We start from the raw sequence: 24684 nt of genomic DNA on the forward strand, positions 1-24684 counted from the left end.
TATGGGCATGATTTAGTTAAAATTGTGAGAACTGTGTGAAAAATGTTGATTTGGAGCTGATTCACATATTAGACTCTAAATGCAAGAATGTATGGAATTTATTCCAGAGCTGCCTGTCTTGACCTTCCAAAGAACACAGTGAGGTGAGCAGTCCCGTGAATCATTTCCTCAGTTGTTGCTGAAGAAATAAGCTTCATTCCCCACTTTCTCTGGCCTGTTATTTCTTTCTCTTGGGCTGGTGGATTATTTTCGAATTCATTAAGAGAAAACGAAATGACTTCAGCTTTTAGCAATTCCTTGGGAGAACTAATGGGGAAAAGAAAAGAAGAAAGAGCCAGCTTTTGTCTTCCTTTACAAGGAAAAGATTGTACTTAAGCAGTAGTCCAGAATTTAAGTTAGTCAGTAGATTGGCTGCACCAAGGCTAGTGATATATACTGGTACATATGATTGGAACATATTTCTGATACTGTATATCTCTCTGGCCAGAGTGTTTGTCTATCAATATACTTCAAATTTCAGCAATGGGGCAAATTTCTCCAGTTTAGAATTGAGTTTTAAAAATTAAACTTTTTTTCCAAGATCAGAAATTGGGAGTTGTCTGTAATCAAGAAGAACTGGTATTGGATATGGTGGACAAAACCCTGCATATCTGTCAATGAAGCTTTGCTGACTTCACATATACTTTTACTTCCATCTGCAAAGAAATCCAGCGGCAGCCATGAAAGCCAGCTGGGTAGCATTGGACCAGTCACTCACTCTCAGTTGTGGGGAAAATAGGAGGAGGAAGGTGTGTTGGATATGTTGGCCACCTTGAGTTATTTATGAAAAATAATAAAGTCAGAATATAAATAAATAAATGAATGAATGAATGAATGAATGAATGAATGAATGAATTTATACTTATCACATTTATACATGGTGTAAAAAGACAAGCATGCATGTAAGATGAATTCCACAGGGATAGTTTTTAAACTCTATTCCTATAGAGAAAGCAGCTAAATTGGGATTTATATTATACCCCTTTAAAATCTGTGTCATAGCTCAACAGAGTCAAGCATCAGCTCAATCAGGCATTAGCTCAAATTAGATCTTCATACATCCAAGCTTGTTAGTAAGTGTAACTTGCGATATGCTCATGCGGTGGTTTTATCCCAACCTCAATTTTGTTTTAGGAGAATATGAAGGGACCTGTCCTAATATTGCTCTGATAATCACCACCAGATTATTTACTAAGAAACAGTGATTACAGGATTTGCCAAGAGATGTAGAATAAGCAAATGGCAAATAACAAAGAATAATAATATCAGCGGGAGGTTCTAACTACCTATACATAGTTATTTGCGCCTCAGGCAAGAGAAAGGCTCAGATTGAATCCATAGTGCTGATAGTTCAAAGAAGTGATGACTTTTTAAAAAAAAAATCAAAAGAGAGTTTGCTTCCATTGTATAAAATCATTTGTGACTGTGCCTTTGGCATCACTCCTTTTTGGAGTTCAGTTGGCCCATATTCCAGCTACATTTTGCCGGAGCAGTTCAGTCAACAATTTTGAGATGTGTTCCAGATCCCAAAACGTTTGCTGAATGCAGTTTGCAACCAGAAAAGCAAAATACAGTGCAGGCTTGTGCTTGTCAGGAAATTTTCCATTTCTGGCTAAAATTCAACTTTTGCCCAGTAGGCTTTGTTGCTTTAACAATCCATGACAAGTATCAGTCTGACTGGAAAGAAGCCTCATTGAACAAATTGTCGTCATATGGTTTTCATGAAGATATTGTAACCATGAAATAAAATCAAGCTAGAGGGATTCTAAACAAGTTATGGTCACAGAATTACAAATGATGCAAAGGTCTAACGACTATAAATTTTGGAGACTGAATATTGGTGTGAAGCTGATTGACTCTCTTAATACCTTATAGTTACCTAGGTGCAATTTATCTCTTGGGTCTTTATTGCACTGGCCTTGCAAGAAAACAAATTTAATAAGATTCTATATAAGACATGAACATGTTCATACAGATCATATGTAGTCAGAAGAGCTGTCCAAGACTTATTTTACGCTTATAGGGACAATCAGAGTAAATTAATTTTTGTCAAATTTTCCTGGCCAAACATGATTATTACGTTGCCCTTTTGCTCTAGGCATTATATATAGTGCAGCCACAGTCTGTACAGCAATAAGCAAAACACAACAAGAAATAACAGAAGGCACATGGTAATAGTACTGTAAAATTTGAGAATTCAGTTACAGGTTGTCTAAGTATAATTACTGTTCAAGTATTATCTTTGCTTTATGTATGCCTTACACTTAATATTGTGGGATTTTGATTTTAATAATAAAGTTTCATTTTAATCCAGGCCATCTGGATGGAGATTGCACACTCTCTTACTTCTGACCATCCTGCTTATTTGGCTGGCTGCTGTTATGGCTGTAAACAAAAATACCCTTTCCTTGTATTATTGCTCTATCAGACCTGGGAAAAAAGATATTTCCCAGTGTTCCTGGTGCTTGACTGTGTGCCAGAATTGAGAGAGGTGGGAAGACCCATTTTTTCCCTCTTCCTTTCTATTGCTACAGCAGAATGGATATCTGGGAAGAGATTTGAAATCTTAAGACATAACAATTTGCATTTCTAAGGCAGGGAACGTGAAATGTTACTATGTCACTGGTAAGTTGCTGAAGTTCTTCAAAGTTGATGAAATAGAAAATGTATAAATCAATTACTTAAATTATTAAAACATAGCAAAGGAAATAGGACTGCTGGTATATATGTGTTTGCATATTATTGTAATGCCTAAGCAAATGGAATATGTGGATGACCTTAGGGAATAAGGGAAGATATGATGCCTAGGAAACAATGAGACAAGAGGCAGGAGTCCCCATTGGTTTAACAGTCAGAAAAAGAAACTTAGGACGAACCCACCCTAATGGATCAAGCAGTTAAGAGAGGTAATGGGAAGTTTGTACTTTCAGACTTGCAACAATCTGTTAAGGTAGTCTTACAATAAAGTAGAATTAGTTCATCTAGTTGGATCTTCTATCCGGTTTACCTGAAATGTTAGACAGCAGATGGCAGCACCTGGTTGACCTTTTCAGCTCAGAAACAAGGAAGATTAACCTTGGTTGGTGTTTGGATGTGAAATATCCGGGGAATATTAGAGTTGTAGACTAAACTGAGACTTTTTAAAATAAAAAAAATCCCAGAAGTGCAACTTGAAGGTAAATTTACCTATTTTGCCCTTGTTGGACATCTGAGAAAGCAGTGGCGGATTAAAGATAGGTTTTGTGGGAGTGGAATCAATGGTCATGGTAATATAAGGAACCAATGAATAGATCAGATCCTCCGAACTTTTTCCAGGACAAGGAGGGGGCTAGGATTGCCCACAGGTATGCTCCATAAAGAGTTTGCACACAAAGGGATAATAAAATAGTGATAACCAGCAGGTTTAAGAACTCTGGGAGCTGAGAGAAAATAATTGAATCTAAGCCATTGACCGGTACCCTCCAACTGACACTGGATTTGGTCACTTCGTCTCTTAACTACTTTAGAAAATTGCTTATTATTTATCCCAAAGGCGTTGTTCAAAATGGCAACCGGAGGTTTTTGGTTTTTTTCCTTGAAAACATTTCACTTCTCATCCAAGAAGCTTATTTAGTTCATTAGCTTCTTCATGCTTACTATTTATTTTATGAATGTCAAGAACTTTCTCAAAGGCATGTTTTATCGTACCGGGAAAATGTCATTCTACTCTGGATGAAATATGTTTTATGCAAGTTTAAGTATTACAAAGAATAACTTTGATTGTTGAAAAACAGGAAAAGGTGAACAAGAATGTTGATTTTGGAAAGTTAAAGATTAAGTTAAAGGGCTAGATGGACTTGAAAGAATCTGTCCTGAGGGATGTTTAAAATTTTATAAAAGAATATATGAAGACCTTGAAATTTAAGAAATTCTCCTATGGGAAAGTTTTGTTGATTGGAAAATAAACATGATAAGAAGAGACTTTGAAGTTGACCAGACAGCACTAATTAAAGGGGAAGAGACCCATTGAAAAGGAACAGTGCTATTTGACTATAGAAGAAATTAATATTGTTTGAAGTAATGTATTCAGAAATTACTTACACGATTGCCTAATACTATAAAAACTAATTTAACAGACAATATAAAAGAACAGATTTTACTGAGACTAAGGTCGATTTGAATGGATTTGAAAATGGATTTTTAAAAAATCCTAGACTACAAGAGTGATACAGAAAAAGATATTGTGGATTTGAAAATGGATTTAAAAATGTCAGACTACAAGAGTGATATAGAAAAAGATGCTACAATGGATTTACATTTGAAACTGGCTGATAACTAAAGAGAACATACAAATAATATATAGGATGAATGATTTGGAAAGCCTTCTTATCTTGGATGTACAAATGGGATACATTAAACTACTAAAGTTCTTTCTGAAAAGAAACAAAGAGATTATGGAACATCTCAACTTGTGGAACATTATTTGATGGAATTAAAGATCAAGCTTTTTAAAAGTAAACAGAAGAAATATAAAGTAAATTTATTTGACTAGGTTTAAAATAAATGTAAACCTTAAAATAAAGGTTTCTGGTAGCTACTAATGGAATTTGATTAGGACTATGACAAGCTTTTAAAGATCTGTTTATAAATGGGAAGATATTTCTTTTGTTTTATTTCTTAGACAAAGTGATACGTTGGATTTATTTGACTAAAGTATGCATATATATATATATATAGTTATAGAAAAATGAACTTTTTATTGAACTATTACAGAATGTATTGAGTTACTGAAAATATTTATGCTTGTCTAGAGAATGAGCCATCTTTTACATATATATTTATTTCTTATTTTCTTTTTTCTTATTTTCTTTTTTCTATCTCTTTTCTTTTTTCTACTTTTTTCATACTTTGTACTAAATTTTTATCTTTGTATTTGTAAACTTTAATAAATTTTTTATTATTATTTATAAAAAATTACACTGTACTTATCTAAGTATGAGAAGATGGGTTATTTCCTACCTCAAAGGGACAATGTAAAAATACAATTTGAAGATTGAGTTTGGCAGATATTTATTAATTAATTAATTTATTAATTCAATTTGTATGCCGCACCTCTCTGAAGACTCAGGGCGGCTCACAATGCATTTAAAATCATTATAAAAAACATTTAAAAATTAAAAGCATTAAAAACATTAAAACTAATTCACACCATTTATGGCTGGATCTCGCAGGAACGCAAGAGCGAGATCAACGACCCCAGGCCTACCAGAAAAGCCAGGTCTTCACTGCTTTTCGGAAGGCCAATAGGGTTGGGATGGTCCCGACCTCAGGAGGTAACTGGTTCCAGAGAGCTGGGGCAGCCACAGAGAAGGCCCTCCCCTGCGGGCCTTACCTTCTGAAATCCGGACCATCCCGACCCTATTGGCCTTCAGAGAAGGCCCTTCCCACCAGCCAGCATTGTTTAGCTGACGGGACCCGGAGGAGATCAACTCTGTGGGATCTTACCGGTCGTTGGGTGTTATGCGGTAGAAGGCGGTCTCGAAGATACCCTGGCCCTGAGCCATGTAGGGCTTTAGAGGTAATAATCAACACCTTGAATTGTGACCGGAGACCAATAGGGAGCCAGTGCAGCTCACGGAGAATTGGTGTAACCTAGGTGCACCCACGACAGCTCGCTCGGTTGTGTTCTGGACCAACTGTAGTCTCCGAAAACTTTTCAAGGGTAGCCCCATGTAGAACACATTGCAATAATCTAACCGTGAGGTGACAAGGGCATGAGTGACCGTGAGGAGAGCCTCCCGATCCAAGTAGGGTCGCAATTGGTGCACCAGGTGAACCTGTGCAAGGTCCCCCTAGCCACAGCTGTCAGATGTTGCTCTAATCTTAGCTGTGAGTCTAGGAGGACACCCAAATTGCAAACCCTTTCTGAGGGGGACAATTTCTCCCCTCCCCAGAACCAAGGATGGACAATCAACATAGTCTTTAGGAGGCAATACCCACAGCCACTTGGTCTTGTCTGGGTTAAGTCTGAGCCTGTTGACTCCCATCCAGACCCTCACAGCCTCCAGGCACCGGCACATCACATCCACCGCATCACTGAATTGACGCTGGGTATCATCAGCGTATTGCTGATACCTCACCCCCATATCGTCGGATGAAATATATCATTAACTTTGCTGAAAAGTATCAAACTGTGTTCCTCTGTCTTGATGGTATCAATGTGAACTTTTTTCCTACGGCACATAACCCATTGTCTGATTTAGTAAGGAAGAGGTTTTTTCCCCCAAAGCTATAGCGTTTGTTCACATTCACTCATTTCTAAGATAGTTTGTTAATGATTGTCGTAAAATTGGAACATCTTGGAACTGTATCTACTTTCTTTTTGAACTTGTATATTGAACTTGTATTTTTTTTGTGATACTGAATTCTGTCGTGGTTATTCTATGATACATGCAGGTATATTAGGCTTATCTGTTATGAACTGCAAAAAATCTGGATGATGACTAGAAGATAGCAAAGAAATTCAGAAAACCTTAACTCATAGTAGTCATCTGGATTTTTGTAGTTCAGATATGGCATGCTTAATATTCTGAACTATATTCCTGATATACAGTTTAATATATTGTGCATGACATTACAAATAGTTGCCTATTTCTTATCTGAAATAAAGTAAAAAATGCCGCAAAATTATTATAATATGGCTCTCATTTTTCTAACAGTAGTGAACAGGCATAGGTAGCAATGATTTGGGAGAGAAAAGTTTATTGAGTTTTTAAAAATGTATTTATGTGGAAGTTAATAAACTTATAGATATGGGTTGTATGTTCTTTGTATGTTGTTGGACTTCTCCCAGCTTCTGTATCATGATCAGTAGTTAAGACTTTACGAGACTCATCTTCACTTCTTGTGCCTGTCTGTGAGCAGATGAATGAACCTTCGAGGGAATCTCATCAAGAGATACACATATAATGCATATATATATATATATGCTGATCTGACAACGTCAAATAGAGAAACACACTCAGGTGTGTGTGTGTACACACACATACCTGAGTGTGTTTCTCTATTTGACATTGCTGTAGAGTGACTGATCATTGTCAGACCAGCTTTTCTCAGTTGGGCTTATTTGGAATTTTACAGTTCTGTAGAATTCTCTAAGGGTTCCGCAATAGCTTGTGATTGGGGAAAAATATGTATTGATTTTTGTATTTGCACATCACCACATGATCCTAGGGCTTACAATGGTGTTTATTTCTGCCTTTTTATACTATGTCCTGCCCTACAAACTGTAATAAGTTTTCACCTCTTTGGTTAGAAGTAGAGGCTGTGATTATACACATTATTATATATAGTATTACACATGCACAAACATAAGATATATATATTATAATTTGGGTGGAAAGAAATGCTGGGATAATGGCCTTTTTTAATTTGCACTGACAGCATCTTTTAGAGCTTTCATCTCAAATAAGATCATTTTTCCATGCTTCACTATTGTCTTGGGAAATCTGTCTTCAGTAGTTCCTTTCTTAAAAGATCTCATGCTCAGCGTCTGTGAGCTTTGTGTAGTTTGCCTATCAAAAGAGATATGTTTACACCTTCCATGCATGTGTTAAAGCTATCAGGTTACAAAGCAGAGTGGCTGATGCAGTTCAGTCCTTCCTACTAATATGCACAAAAAATGCATCTATGGTAATTACATGGACTGCCTGGAACAATGCATTCCAACATCCTGTAACATAAATAAGGAAGGTGGGGCCAGCTGACATTAAACGATATGTTTGCCAGCAATCTTGATCTCCACTATATATATCCTTTCTGTTACACAGTCTCAGTCTGGCAGCGCTGAACCTGTTGCTGCATTAGCCGAGTTGTATTTTGCTGGATAGGGAAGGAGGCTTGTCTGCTGTCTGGTAGGAGGGCTTTGTCTCTCTCTCTCTCTCTCTCTCTCTCTTTCTTTCTCTCTCTCTCTGTCTTTTTTTTTTCACTCTCTGTCTCTCACACTCTCGCTTGCTCTTTTTCTCTCTCTCCCTCCCTCCCTCTCTCTCTCCCTCTCCCTTTCCCGTCTCTGTGGTTTGTAAGGTAGGTTGCAGTGTGTGTATATACACAACATCAAGAGCAGGAAAATGGACTCATTAGGGAGACAGGCAGTCATTACCATTCACACTGCACTTCCAGGGAGACAGCGACTATGAGGAGACAGACTGAGGACTGGGGAGCAAGGTAGGCCAGCCAACTTTTATAAAAAAATGAAAAGAAAGAAAAAGACAGAGAAATTTCCTTCCTCCCCCTCAACACCCCTTTCTTCTTGATACTCCTCTGTTAGCTCATCTCGTGTTGCTTTTTTGTTTATATTTTAGTGATGTAAGTTTGCGAGACCTGTTAATGGGCTTAGATTTTAGAACATATATAGGCCTGCTTCTCCATAAATGCATGCCCCTTTCTCACTTATTCAAAGATGTGCTTTTTTTATAATTCACTTTAATTACTTTTTATTTTAAATCAGTGAAGGAAACAAATATGTTTGTTTTTCCAACACTAGTTCCAAGTAAATCATTATCTTTCACTCCTTTAAAACAACCTTCTCCGTATGTTAGTGGGTTTCTGCTTCCCCCCCTTTCTGTTTATGCAGTTCCATCTGTCTGTCCATATATCATATACTCCTTGTTTACTGTTGCATGTTTTTGGAAGGGTTTTTGTGTGTGTGTGTTAGTATTTGTAAATGAGTTTTACTGTAATGCCGGCAACCAGAGATTACAGTGACTGCTCTTTGTTTGGTGTATGTAAGTTTAAAGTCCATATTTACTATATATAAAAACACATTTCAACCTGGTATGTAGGCTTTACTATTCAGAAAGGTTTTTGAAAGAAATAAAATAAAATTAATATTTTGGGACTGAATGCAAATGGATTTTTCTCTGATGTTATGTTTAAAAAGGCATTACTTTCAATTTGTTATATAGAAAAAAGGTCCTTCATTTTGCTTATTTATGATATTAAAGAGAATGTGAAAATTCAAACTTTTAAAAGGGGAGCTACGAACCTTGGTTTCTTCCTTTCCAGCCCCCTCCTTAATATACAGAACTCTTCTCAGCTGATTCTCTCCCTTCTAGCCTTCACTGTGTGTTTTGATCTGTGTTACTGAAGAGAAGAGATACCTTTTACACTGTCCCGGTATATCTTACATAATTTTTAAAATTCATCTGCTAAATTGCATATTCTTCAGGCGCTGAAGATGGTTGTAAGTTTATTTTTATTCTACCAAAAAAATATGAAGTATGTATATACCCTATTGAAATTTTTTTGAGCAACTTTTCATATGAGCTTTCGCCCCCTCCTGTTTTAAAGTCTGTTTAAACTGAACCATTTAATGGACTTTTAAGCCTGAATTTGTGTCAGGGCTGCCACAGAATAAAACTTTTACTCTCTTGGTTTTTTAAAAACAACGAGAAAAACTATAAGAGGATTATGTAAAAGATTCTGAAAAACTATGAGTAATTCTTTGGAAAATAAATGTTAATCAGTAGAAGTTAAGTTTTTAATATTTAGTATTTTTAATTTGTGTTTATATTTAAATGCAGTGAAAAACCCCTTATTTTTCAACAGTGATAATCCATTAAAAACAAAAATAAATAAAAAGAGATTTTATATTTTGAATTGTATTAGGCCTTTTTTGATATCAGAGGCCTGAAAGCTAACTCAGCTTTATAATGGACTTTATTTCCATCATCCATATACTTTTTTCCAAAATAAGTGCTTGATGTTCTTAAAAATAAAAGCTCTGCAAGGTTTGAGGGGGAAAAAAGTAGACAAACTGCTCACCTTTACTGAGATTGCTACTTCTTCTAGGATGACAAATAATCCAGAATGTTTCTTGGAAAACAGAGCTCCTTCTTGCTTTTTTGATATAAGTGTAGTATCAGGGAGTTTTTGCTGTCTTACTCCATTTAGATTAAATGTTTTAGGACTGAGATTATTGGTACAATTCTGTAGCATCTGCCATCTCCACAATATATTTCTTGATATGGTAATACAACCTGACCTTACAACCTTATTCTTCCTATACTTTATGAGCACATCAACAGTTGCCTACAAATATTCTTCAGTTGAAATATATATTAACTACGTTATATATACATGTGTAGTTCTAATCTGAATTTCAAATGTTATAGTGTTGATCAGACATGATAAGTTATTAAGAGAGCTCTGATGCACTCATTTAGTGTCGTTGAAGTTAGACCACTTGGTAAGTTTTAGCAGTGATTGGGAGCCATTTATCCCAATAGCAAAATGTAATTTAACCGATGTTGGTATATCTACTGTTTGGGATTAGTTTTTTACTTGTAGGGATTCTCATGTTTATTTTTTTTATTGCTATATGTAATAAATGCCAAATGAACTACCTTTTACACCCCATTAAAAAGTAAAATATATTATTTTAATGCAGGCTATGGATGAAGGATATATTTCATTACAGAAAGCGAAGTTGTATTTGAAAATTTTAATATTTTCTCAGTTACAAAATTTTTAAAAACTTGCCATTATAAAAAGTGAATTTACTAATAAAATACTGACATTTTTATCCAAAATATTTTTCCAAAATTTGTAATCAGAGAATTTGATTGTGAAGAACTTGCAGGAATGGCTAAATGCTTTAATTAGGGAGGGAAGAGACTTTTGTAAAAGATTGAAAATTGTTTGTAATTTTTATGCTGAAAATGGATAAAAATGAACGGAGGATTTCCAGATTGGTCAATTAATAAGGCTATTAGTATGGGAAAAAGAGAAGCATGTTATGTAGTTTAGATGGGGAAATGGTTTCAGGTATGCCTATACTTGCTTTAAAGAAGATTGTAAGTTGTTTTTTAAAATATTTTTTCTTTTCCGTCGCTTTTAATTGTTTTAACAGTTTTTAACGTATTTTATTTTTTTCTATATGTTTCTCTTTTAACTTTGTAAAAGATTTCTCTACAGTTTTTTAAATATATATATATTTATTAACAGATATGTTAAGTTTGATAATTTACACAAAGAAATGAAGAATGTTTTGTTATGAGCAGTATAGCAGTAACTCAAAATAACCAAGCTGGGTATTATGAATTATGTACCTAGAAACTCTTTGAAGTCCCTTTCCATATAAAATTAGAGCATCCTACGGTACGATTGGTTCAGTCACAGCATGTTTTATTTTAGCATTGGAACTGACAGTTATCTAACACACCCACATGAGGAAGTGCCCTTGCCATGCCCTGTAGCTAAAATAATTTCTGTTTGCTGATTATGTGTATGTGTATGTGTATGTATATGTGTATCTACATTTATATATGTATATTCATATTCACATTCACTTCTTTTTAAATTTGAGAGTTCGGTTACTGTGTATTTTCTAGTAAGGTCAGAATATAAAGATGCCAAATGGTAAGATTTAGTCAACAAAAATTTTTAAACAGGAATTTTGGCTGGATTTGGGCAAAATACAGTTTATTGACGTTGCTGGACTTTGGTTAATGATTTAGAAAAAAATAAAGGCTCTTTATTTTGATGAAGTTGATTGTTTTGAACTTTTTTGGAATGGCTCTATAAAATTACTGCAAATATTAAAATGTCTTTCATATTTATATCACATTTCAGCCTTAACTTGCAAGTAAATAGCTGTGCAGCAGTAATAAAAATGAGAATCTCTATGTTAGAATTTTAAATCACTTTAAAATAACTTTACCACATGTCCATTCCTTAAGGAATTACAGTTTGCAAGACGAATGGTTTTAACCAACATTTTGTCTATAATAAAAGATATTTAAATGACCTGTCTTGATGAATGTTATACTTAAATGATGATATAGAATAGATATATTGTAACAAAGATATTCCAATGATAAGGAGCTTCAGCATATGAATAATTCATATTTTATACAAAATTATTCAGTTGTTTTTTTGAAAAGTAAACGTTTTTGTTATTTTAAAAATATTTAATTGAAGACTATTTTCTTGTAACTATCAAGTTCTGTCCCTGTGTAGACTTGGCAGTACAGCTGCTGCAGCTAGAGAGAAACAATAGTAACAAAAGTGAAACTGATTTCAGCTAAAATGCTTATCCAGCTCAAGCAGTAACAGATTAAACAAATGAAAACAGTTTTAAAAAAGTATTTCATCACTAATAAACTAAAGTTTTCTTGGAGAGCTGTGTTGCTGAAATAACTTGTTTATGCCACGTTTTTACCAATTTTATAATCAGCAAAAGTTTCTTTTTGTGTTTGGGCCAGATTGCAATGTGAACGAGTATTTTGTTACTCAAAATTTTGAAGTTTCATAGTAATATGAAATCAATATATCTGCTGCAAATAACAATATCAATAACAAGATGAGTATAAATGAACTATGCCACAAACTGTATTTTTCAATGTAACTGAGCCTTGGTCTCCTGATAGGAATTGTTTTTTTTTTAATGAGGATTCAGACTAAAGTGAAGAAGTTTGTGAAACCAATTTTAACTATAAATTTGGGTTAGAATAGATATAGCAATAAAAAGAATGGATGTTTATAAATTTCATTAGGCACAATTATGAATGACATCTAATCTGGTGCCTTTGGTATGGGTTACTTCAAAATATAATTATACTAGTCTGTATGTCATTGAAATAGGCTCACATGAATTACCTTTCATCTAGATTGCATTCAAGAATGAGCCTAGAATGGTGGGGGACAGATTCTGTTTTATGAGTTCTGTCATATTTATTTGGGGTTGGCTGTCACATAAATGTTAGCCATGTTTCTTTAAAAAATTGAAGTTTGTTTTGTTGCTTTTACCTTTGTTATTTTCAATTCTGTAATACTATGTTTCTTTAAAAAATTGAAGTTTGTTTTGTTGCTTTTACCTTTGTTATTTTCAATTCTGTAATACTATGTTTTATGTTCTAATAGTACTTTACTGCAGTGTGTATGTTTGAAAATATGATGAAATGGGTTCTTACCTTTGCCTCTTGATCTCTATTCACAATTTAATTCAAGTTTTGGAAAATCATCTGCTGTAATTTTCTTTAAATTGTAAACAGTGTAAGACTGAATTCAATATAAAAAGGAATTAATTTCATATTTACCATAGTTGTTAATCTGAAACAAAACAAGCCACATTATGGTTTAGCATATGAGCAACTAAGCCACGATATTAAACCATAATGTAGTTTGTTGATTTGATTTAGCATACAATTTGTCCTTGACTTAATACCACAATTGAACCTAAATTTTCTGGTGCTAATTTGTTGTTGTTTCATTTGTTAAGTGAGCTTTGCCCACTTTACGACCTCTCTTGCCACAATTATTAAAGGAATCACTGCAGTTGTTAATTTTGTAAAGTGAATCTGGCTTCCCCATTTACTTTGTCAGAAGGTCACAAAAGGTGATCCGATAACACCATGACAAGGCATTGCAACAGTAACAAATATAAGCCAGTTGTCAAGTGTCTGAATTTAGATCACGTGACCATGGGGATGCTGCAACAATTGTAGGTGTGAAAAAAGGTCATAAGTCACTTTTTGCAGTGATGTTGTAAATTCTAACAGTCACTAAATGAAAAGTTGTAAATCAAATACTATATGTATTATGGGATTACTACTATTGCAATGAATTACTTAATCATGCTTAAAGGATTAACATGTGTGAAGATAGCATATAGTATCTAATTTAACTAGTAAATTTAAATGAGTGATTCAATCTCTGGAACATAATTTTGTAATTTTGTATAGTTGTAGGGTTTATCCTTCTATAAATTCCTACCTTTATGCAAAATCTCCCTCTGCTTTTTTTCCTTCATGTAATGAGTTTCTGTTCTTATAAGTTAGTGTTAATTATGACTATAGTCAGATAATAGGATTCCCCAAACATGGTGTCAAATCATTTGAGGCAACTGTAATTGGCTTGTATGCATTATAGTTAGTACTATTAACATGAAACCTTGTTTATAGAATACCCTGCAATCAATTAGGATTTTGACAAAATGAGAAGGAATAAGTTTCTGTGCTTTAGAAATTGGGACTTATATCTGAATAGAAAGAATATATCACTGGAAACATATATTTGTTTTGGATATATACTAAGGCTAGTCATAATGACATACATCTGTGACAGAAAATTATTTGCATTCTAGTCAATATGGAGTGTTTTTTTGGTTGTTTTTGCTCAAACTGTAGTTTTTCTACACTTTACATGGAGTAAAAGGAATCTTAACTTTTTTTCTGAATGAATATGACATTTGTTTGCAAAGAATTATTTTGGTCTGAAACATATGATTTAGATCTATCTATCTATCTATCTATCTATCTATCTATCTATCTATCTTATCTTATCTTATCTTATCTTATCTTATCTTATCTTATCTTATCTTATCTATCATCTGTCCATCAATCCATCCATCCATCTTTAAAATTATATGGCTGGCCATTTCACATAAAGTCTGAGCAGCACACAATAAAATTTACTATTAAAGCACTACAAAAACCAATTATAAGCAATTTAAGCATAGATAAAAACAAACCCACAAATGCTATAAAACACATAATACAGCCGACATATGGGGTCCCTATTGCCAGGGTGTCTCCAGATTTGTTGGGGGAAAAAACCATGTTTCAAGGGCTTTCCGAAAAGTAATAAAGATTGGGGCTAAACTTATCTTGGGAGGGATAATGTTACTGAGGGCAGGTGCCACAGAAGGAAAGGTTCATCTTTTAGGTCCCATCAGATGTTTCTGATGTTTCTCAGATGGGGACCCACACGTCTCTCCTGCCAAATTTGATGGGACAAGAAGATATAATCATGAAGAGCTGGTCCCTCAGATAATTTGACTCTATGCCATCTAAGATTTTTAAAGGTCAGAACCAGCACCTTGAATCATATCCAGAAGCAAGCTGGATGGAAGCTGGCAGCTAATAAAAAGATGCAATGTGTGTCATTTTATGAGCACATATAACTTCCTATGTTGCTGAATTTTGCACCACTTGAAGGTTCTGTGTACGGCCAGCCCCATGTAGAAGCATTACAATAGTCTATGCAGGAGTTGCCTGGGCATGAGTTGAACTGTGAGCAGAGCTTTATGATCTAGGAAGTGGTGCAATTGGCAACACAAAGTTGTGCAAAGCCTTCCTGGCAGTGACTGCAACTTGCTCCTTGAGCAGAGTTATAACTCTAGAAGGATCCCCCTATAATCAGCCAGGTCTGTCTGGGGCAGTGCCATCCCATCCAGTACCAAAGATAGTAAAATCCCAGATCTGGAAGGCCTTAACCCAAAGTTACTCGGTCTTTCTAGAGTTCAGTTGAAGCCTATTGTTCCCTACAGATTCCAAGAGAGGATATCCATCATTCAATTAACTAGGGATGGAAAAATATAAAATATCATTAGCATAGTGATGATTTATTGATTGATTGATTGATTGATTTTGGGAAATTTATATTGCCACCTATTCACACATGGCAACTGAAGGCAGCTTAAAAGGATATAAAAATCTCATATAAAAAACAATAAAGCTAATAAAAGAGAGAATCATATAATAAATTAATAAAATAATGAGTTGGATGATCTCACTCAGTGGTTTCATGTAGATATTAATCAGGAGTGGAAAGAACACCAAAGCCTGTTATACCTAGTAGTAAGGCTCAGAGGTAGGATCCTTACTCCTGATCAACACTGACTGAGTAGAGAAGACAAACAGCACAATACTGTGCCACCCTTTCCCAGTCCTTGGAGCTGATCTAGAAGGATACTATGGTTGATTGTATCAAATGATGCAAAGAAGTCAAGTAGAGCAGGATGACTGAACTACCTCCATGCCTCTTCTGCCATTGATCATCAAAAAGTGTGACCAGTGCCACTTCGATCCCATGTTCAGGCCTGAATCCTCACTGATTCAAATAATCCATTTTATCTAAGGTGTGCTGAAGTTACTGTGCAGTCACCTTTTCCACAACCTTTCCCCAAAAAGGGAAATTAAACACTGGACAAAAGCTGTCTAGTATGATGGGATTTGGTAATAGCTCCTTGAGAAGGGATGAACCAACACCTCCTTAAGAAATGAAGGAACCACCTGATCTCTCAAGGATGAATTAATTACTACTAGAATTCAGCCACGTATCCCACCTCCCGGCCCGGTGGTCATAGATCTAAGGACCAGGTGACTGAGCTGAACTCATAAGGGCTATGTCTACTTCCTATGGCCTATCAACTGTTCCCATATAACAGGGCAAAACTCTGTCTCAGCCATCTCCACTGGACCTGTAACTGGAAACGAATTCAAGTGATTTTTGCCACAGACACTCTAAAATGTGGTTGAATAAAAGGATTGAGATGAAGTGAGGGCCTAAGTCAATATGAGGAAAGATATACTTATCTAGATTTATTTATTTATTTATTTATTTATTTGTTTGTTTGTTTATTTATTTATTTATTTATTTATTTATTTATTTATTTATTTATTTATTTATTTATTTATTTATTTATTTCATGTATTTATATGCTGCCCTTCTCCAGAAGGACTCAGGGTGGCGAACACAAGTTAAAAACATGTACAACAAAATCCCATTTTAAACCAAATTAACTAATAAATAATAAATAATAAAACCCAGAATCAGAGTCAGCCTATTTTTTATTTTTTTTGCTTTAATTTATATGCCGCCCTTCTCCGGAGACTCAAGGCGGCTTACAATGCGTTAAGCAATAGCCTTCATACTTTTGTATATTTATACAAAGTCAGCTTATTGCCCCCACAATCTGGGTCCTCATTTCACCTACCTTTGAAAGGATGGAAAGCTGAGTCAACCTTGAGCCTGGTGAGATTTGAACTTGCAGTAATTGCAAGCAGCAGTTGTTAATAACAGTGCTTTAGTCCACTGTACTACAGGCTCTATTTGCTTGAACAACCAAGTCTTCAGGTCTCGATGGAAGGAGCGGAGATCAGGAACCGTCCGGAGCTTGATAGGCAACTCATTCCAGAGGGTGGGAGCACCCACAGAGAACGCCCTACCCCTGGGCGCCGCCAGACGACATTGGCTCGCTGTCGGAACCCTGAGGAGAGCAGCCCTATGTGAGCGAACAGGACGGTGGGAGGCAGGCAGGAGAAGGTCCTGCAAATATCCCGGACCTAAGTCATGTAGGGCCTTATAGATGAGAACCAGTACCTTGAAGCGGATTGAAAGATAATTGTTTGAAAATCATAATTGGGGATTATTTATTTTATTCTGTGTTGTGGGCATAATTATTTATTAATGAGGGCAGAAATATAATCTGCCGGGATGGATGTGTTTGTATGTCTAGTGTTATGAATGGGGGAGGGAGGGAGGGGAATATATGGTTTTTGTTGTTATGTATAATCAATGTTTTTGTCTTATGTTGATTTTAACTTGGAAAATTTAATAAAATTTATTTTTAAAAAAATGTTTTCCGTCTGGCTTTGCAGATGAATCTACAAGTTCCTTTGTCTCAAAGGGCATAGGTAATCTGAAACAAGGCTGCTGGACAGCAATCTAGATGCACAAAGTGAGTGGGAGTATTGTAGCTTTGTAGCCCTTATTGTCCAAAAGTAGGCCTTAATACAATTCTTACCATTACAGTATTCGGTGCAGTTCATCTTTCATTGACCTCCATCTATTCTGTAGATGTCTTTTCTCCCATTTCATTTCTCTCAGCTCCTTGGTAAACCATGGAAAGCAACAGGATCCATCGTGAAGGTGAGGTTGCGTGGGTTGCAGTCTGATTCAAGGCCGCAGATGCCCTTTCTTTCCAAGAACAAACTAATGCCTTTGTCAGATGATATAGTAGACTCTCAGGAACAACCCCCAGCTCTCTCCAGAAGCCTTTGTAGATCTATCAGTCAGCAGTGGTGGACCAATCTAATTGGGATAGGGGGCAGTCCAGAGGATCTTGTGGTTCCTGAAGCATGATCTGATTATGAGAAGGGAGTCACAGATAGCTCCCAAATTTTGTAGTAATATGTAATTAATATAATTTGAATAGAGAAAGAAATTTTAAGTCCAGTTCCTTGCTTGTCAGAATAGCCAAGATGTAACCCTCCCATTTTTCTTCTTTATTGTTTCTAGCATTTTAAAACAGTATTTAATTATAGACTTGTAATGAAGTCTAATATTTCACTTAAATATAAACATATTGCAGTATATTAGAACTGTAATATGCTATGTTAAAGTAAAATATTTGTATATGATTCCTATGAGAAAATTTAAATGTATTCTGCAAATACATTTGCTTTTGGGATAGTTCTCCCAATCCGTTGCTGCCTTGGATAACAATCTCATAATTCCCTATATATTTTATATGTTTTAAATCCTCTCACCTCTGGTGGGTAACTTAGGGCCAAGATAATTCATGATTCTTGAATGGTTATGTTGCTATAGTCATGGCAGATATTAGAGGGTTATTAGAAGAGAATAAAAATGTGGAAGAATGATGAGGAAATTTATATTCTGGATTTTATTTGTAATGTCAACTGCATTGAATTCAGTAGACTTTACTTTCAAATGCATAATATTATATTGTGAATTCTTGTGGGGAACACTTGCTTTTTACTTTGGAGGTATTTGTATAGCATAAATAGTGATTATATAAGTATTTGTTGACCATTTTCTATATTAATATTGGACTATTGGACTGTGATTCTGACTGATTTGATGACAGAAACTTTCATCTACAGATAATGTAACCCAAGGATGGAGAACCCCAGCTTGCCCTCTAGACATTGAAATGATTATCAATTGAAATCTCCTGTTTAACGAATCCCTCTTTAAATAAAAAAATTCAGGCCTGTTAGTGTCACTGTATCACTGTTTGTAGACTCTGCAATCCCAGAGGTCAAAATAATCAATGAAAAGTTCAGCCTCTCATTTTCCACAATGCTACCAAATATGTGATTTGGGTGCTGGGGTGCCTGGCTCATAATCATGATTTCTCAGAAAGACGTAGCAATGTCAATATCATTACATTTCCTTTGCCAGCTTTCCACAAGCAAAGTCAATGCGGAGCTTGGCAGGAAAAGTCACAAGTTTCCCCATTATGATGCTTTTACCTGGAAGCTGTGCCAGCCTTCCCCAGCCTCCCTTGAGTTGCATGCAGTCTGCACTGGACCTCCCAAACATTTCAAGCCTCCCTAAACTTACACATTTACTGTTCCAGGCCTCCCAAGACTTCTCTGACCTCCTTCAACTCACGAGCGGTCTGCACCAGGCCTCCCAGTGCTTCCCTTGGCCTTCCTTTATGCCTCCTGGCCTCCTCGTCTCATGCAGTTAGCTCTTATGTTAAAGAGGAAACATTCTGTACCTTTTGTGAAAAAAATGTGGAATTTTTTCTTTCAAAATGAAATTTTAATGCTTTTTTAAAAGTAAATTTTTACATGCTCAAGACTATGGTACCAAATTTTAAGTACCGGTATTTTTTTTTTTAAAAAAATCTATATTGTCATATTTCCCCCCTAAAATGGTATTAATTGCAAAATAAAGGAGAATTTTGATATATTTAAGGGTTGCTTTTTTAAAAAAATTGCTTTTCAAAGTGACCTATGGCAGTGGTTTAACCCCAAGCTGCCAAATGCTTATGTGCAGGAAAGCTGAGGAGATTGCTATGGTTGCTGTGTGTGTGAGTATTGATGCAGTTTTCTGTGATTAGAAGCTATGATCTGGAGGAGGCAGTGTGAATGAGGAAGAGATTGAGGAAGAAGTTAGAGCAAGTAGTTTCATCAAGGTTAGAAGAGTAGAAGAACATATGGCAGGCCATCGGAGGCTGCTCCACCTTACCCTCCAGATCTTAAATTTCCTCCCTAAAGCCAGGTGTACTTTTTTATTATTATTAATGGGCTTGTACTCTGACTTATGCTGAATGCCAAGTTCATTTATAATGGACCATTGTCATCAATGATTGGATTGTGGAAAAAGCACTTGATCTACCTTGTATAATAAAGATATGGTTGGGCCTAGTGGAAGGAATTCCTCTATACAGATTTGTCAACCTGACTTCTGAGATTGGCACTAACCACTACCTCATGGCAGGGTGCCAATTGTGACTTTTGATATTGTAATGGCTTCTAGAAGCTCTACTCCCCAGATGATTGTATATGAGACCCTTGCCTGATGTGGGTCTTATCAGCTGAGCAGTTAAGCTTGTTGTTGACATACTAGTCCTTTTGATATTGCAGCAGCATATCTATATGTTAGCATCTACGTGTTAGATTCTGTCGCAGGGTTGGCAATATTCTGGGCTCTTCAATTTGTCCAGTGATGGTCTGGAATTTGGACTTCAAAGCAACTATAGGCATATCTCAAATTATCAGGAACCAGATACATTCTGGGAGAAGGAGTGTCACATGATAGATCTGGGTGATGTCTTGGGGCAGTTGCAATATGACCTGGGAATGCGTATTATCATTCAACCTTTTTCTTGGTTCCTGTCTTGTGTAGTTATCTGGAATTAGAACCTATAACTCCTGAAGAAATGGACAAGATCAGTGACCTTTGTATTTAATTCATGCCTCTTACTGGCAAAAAAGCTGGGAGTATGTGAAGTGTAATTGGTATTGTTGGAGTTCCTGCCTTGAAAGAGGTTAGTAGTATGCCCCCCAAAATTCTTTGCTGGAGCTAATTGCTCTGGATAATTGTTTGCAGTCTATCCCCTTTCCTTTTAGTGGATGATTGATGAGAAGGTGGCTGAATAAGGGCTTCAGAAGTATGTATTGGAGGATATGGATTATCTAAATTCTTTTCTGTGAGGTTTCAGGCCAGAAAATATTATTGAAAGATCATTAGTTGCACTCGATACCTTTTGCCAGAGTCAGAATGGGGTGGTTTAACCATCCTGGTTCTTCTTGATCACTTAATGTCTTTGGGTGCCATTCATTATCTTATCTCTCTGGAGGGTCTATGGGACTAGACCCTGTTGGTTGATGTCTTTCTGGTTCTCCTTTCTCTTTGGTCATGTTCAGTCAGTATTTTTGGGAAGGAAAGATCAAGCCAGATTCTCATCTCAGGTGCTTCAAAACTTTATGCTTTCACTCTTCATAAGGTCACTGGGTGAGGTCATCTTGTCAGTTTGCGCTCCTCTCTTTTAGTATGCTGATTAGCCTGTAGTGTCCCTGGGCTGACCAGATGATGCTGTCTCAGTGTCTTGACATGTCTGGGTCTGGATAAGGATGGATAGGCTCAAACCGATAAATTCTGCATTATAGTAGGGCAAGATCTGTCATTATTATACATGGACTCTTTTTAATACATTTGTTATTCCAGAAGCCTTAGGACATTGCCAACATGGATTTAATCCACACAAAACGTCATAGAAGTAAAGACCTAGGATGATGGAAAATGCCCACAAATATCATCAACCAATTTCATTGATCAGAAGCCATATCCAGAAATGGCCTCTTAAACAAGACATTTAATTTATGTAGCATAACTTTTCTGTTCTTGTACTTTCAAAGTCACAATAACAATATACTTTTATAACTGAAAATTCTTCTTTATATTGGACCACTTATAAAAGAGCATCCTTTTTCAGGTTGTATGAGCATTTAAACTTTACAGTCAGAATAAATAACCCAAGATTATTGTATGATATGGTTTAAAATATTTAGGTAGGTTTCTAAAAATATCCCTCAGATGGCAGTGCTATTTTTTCCTTTAGTTGCAGGCTTTATTTATTTATTTTTATTCTATTTGTATCACATCTTTATTATTTTTACAAATAAGTCAAGGTGGTAAACATATCCAACACACCTTCCTTCTCCTATTTTCTCAACCCTATGACGTGGATTGGGCTGAGAGAAAGTAACTGGCCCAAAGTCATCTAGCTGACTTTCATTCCTAAGGGAGGATTTGAACTCACAGTCTGCAGCTTTCTAGCCTGGTGCTTTAACTTCTAGACCATACTGGCTCTCTTTTACACAGCGTTTCATGCAGTGATTTTTAGAATCTATGGTGGCGTTCTCAAAACGGAGACTGGAAAAAGCTATCATTTAACTTTTCTATTTTGCAGTTCCTGTGTTGACTTAAAAAAGGGGGATTAGTCAGAAGGAAGCTTTCCTCCCTCTTGAAAGCAAGAGGTTTTGATAATGTAGACTTTTTGACCTAGAAGATGTACAATATATAGTAATTGCTAGAAACAATAGATAACTCTTTTTAAAAAAACAAGTTGGTTGAAATCGAAGTAATCTGTTTTGCAACTTCCAGTATTTCATTTGTACTGTATCTATATATTTTTGTCTTTTTCTTCTTTTGCCTTCCTGGCAGCTTCTTAATGCTTCAGAGCTTGGTTCAATTTGACATAAAGTGGTGTATCTATTTTGTTCAGATTTTTAAGGTAGTAAAGTTTCCTAAATAAGCTGGTTCTTTCTTTGACATACAGACTTCAAACGATTTGTCCTATGAACCAGGACAGTTTGGCCTAAAATGTTTAACTGCTGTGAAGGCAGCTGCTCCTGTCTTGTTCAGAAGTCTGTAGTATTTTTTTCCACAGTATGTTCAGCTGAATCATAACTATTATGTAAGAAAAAGTCTAGTTTTTCCTTACCAACGTAAGGACTTTATTAAGTTTTCTTTTAGCTTGTTCCCAGTAAATGTTTTGTTTTCTTGCCATAGGGTTTGATTTTGTTTGATCTGATTTTTTTTATATATAAAAATGGTAGGAGGATATTCCTTTGTTCATCAGATAGTTTAATCAATTATTTATATAGTAGTGAGGCTTGATTTATTTCACTGGAATTTACTAGAAATGTGCATTCTTATATTTGAGCACAGGCATATATGCTGCAAATACGGGGATTACAAGTTTTTCTTTTAAAAACTGTGTGGTAGCTTCCTGTAAATGTAATATATAGTTGGGATCGTAAAGATATACAGGATAAAGATAGGGCTTTTAAATGCTATAGTAGTAATCTTAATAATAAGGAATAATTCTTCAAATGTCTGAAATTATTTCTATTTGGGATTGAAGATTGCTATTAGGAATCAGTACTGTACTTCCAGTTCTAGGTTGCACGAATTAGAAATGCTAAAATAAAACAGAACATTTCTGAAATGGGAAGTAGATGAAATCTAGGAATCTATGTTAATGTTTTGCAGTGAACATGAAACAACCTTCCACTTGTTTTTTAGAAATATTTATTGAAATAACCTATATTTTGTTTTCTTACTAACCATGAAGAAAGGTTTTACTTCTGATATAGTTTAATAGATAGGACTATTAAACATAATTTGCTATGCATCTGTTTCTGCTAAGTGTTAACAGGATCTCATGACTCTGTTTTAAAAGCTATAAAAATAAAGAAAAATAGAGTTAACTAACTGGCTATTCAGTCTTTGTATTATTTTTTCAGTAATAAATTATTTTAACATAATTAAACAGAATTATAGGCAATCTGCCAAATTAAAACTATTTGGATTAGATACCAATATCCATATTCTCCTGTAATTTTTTTGTAATTTTGTAGTTTTACATTCTTGATATTGATCAACATCAAGAAATCTTTCACAAAGGGAATGTAAGTGTTCTAACACAGTTAGTCAGATTTCTCTGGGATTAAAATTAATTACTGTTGTCACTACTCAGACATTTTTACAGTGCTGATTTTATAGTCATAGACTGTATAAGCTATTGTTCTCCCAAAATGTTCTCCCAAAATGTTAAATCCTACTGAGGGTGGTATCCCATTCATCTCCTAACCAGGCCTGATCCTGCTTACCTTTTTAAATATCACCCAAGTACATTATGATGAAATGTTTGGAAGTAGATCCCATAGAACCCATCTTATTTCTAAATACAATTGATACATTTGAACTGCACAATACAATTGCGTACTATAAATCCAAGTCACAATGAATTCTGAATCATTGGTGAAAAGCCTGCATTGTAGAAATTACACTGATTCTTTTCCAACTTGTTTTTTTAGGTTTCTCAAGAGTAGTTTGTGATTACTTCCACTTACAAATAAAAAATAATATCCTTTAATAATACAATAATTTACATGGAAGAGAAGTTAGGCTTGACAGGTCTGCCTTTTTTAAAAAAATACTTTTTCAGACTGGTGATTCTAGATCTGTCATTTTAAAAAGTGTGTATGGAATATTTTTCAAATTCTTTTGGTCAGATGCATAGATAGAATTTGGTGATATAATATAATACATCAAGTAAACAATTAAGTTTTTTGAAATATTATTTGGAATAGGTTAGAGAGTTGCTTTTTTAAAATTCAGATTTATTTTTGTATTTGCTTTAATTTTTCTAACCGTAAGACAAACTCTTGGATTCAAGGGGGAATTTAAGGGAGGTTGTTTTTGTTTCTGTATTTCATGAACCAGAAGAACTTCTGTGTAGAGCTAACGTTAGTTAGCACTATATTCATTTTGTTTCATTCAATAATATTTCAACTGAATGGACTCCTGAATTTTCATTAAATTGTAGATTATGTCAGTTGTGGTAATGTATGCTATTTACATAATATTTTCCTCCATCTTGCACATTATTTGTATCATGATATGATTTGATTCTTCTTCTTTCACTGTTTGATTACATAGAGGTAGCATATTGATTCACATCATCAGCTCGAAGACTGGAACATAAAGGACTTTAGAGACTTGCAAATACCTTTATGGTTGGGAAGTGTATTTTCCTTGAGAATACTTTGCAGAAGA

At 35.2% G+C, this 24684-nt stretch overlaps 1 protein-coding gene across 15 annotated transcripts in view; it reads left to right on the forward strand.

Annotated features, from left to right (window-relative positions):
• The window catches only part of ZBTB20 (zinc finger and BTB domain containing 20), a 531250-nt gene that overhangs the window by 26971 nt on the left and 479595 nt on the right, over positions 1-24684 (forward strand). The window contains exon 1 of one of the 15 annotated variants that reach the window (XM_087894798.1): positions 7814-8241. The exons of 9 other annotated variants lie outside the window; for them this stretch is intronic. The gene's annotated coding sequence lies outside the window, so the exon portion shown is untranslated. Of the gene's footprint in view, positions 1-7813; positions 8242-24684 lie in introns of those variants that run through there. 5 more of the 15 variants (XM_087894808.1, XM_087894802.1, XM_087894815.1 and 2 more) reach the window with 5 other exon arrangements.

This window comes from Pantherophis guttatus, chromosome 5 (assembly GCF_059756535.1).
Source record: "Pantherophis guttatus breed Tessera chromosome 5, ASM5975653v1, whole genome shotgun sequence".
NCBI classification, from domain to species: domain Eukaryota; kingdom Metazoa; phylum Chordata; class Lepidosauria; order Squamata; family Colubridae; genus Pantherophis; species Pantherophis guttatus.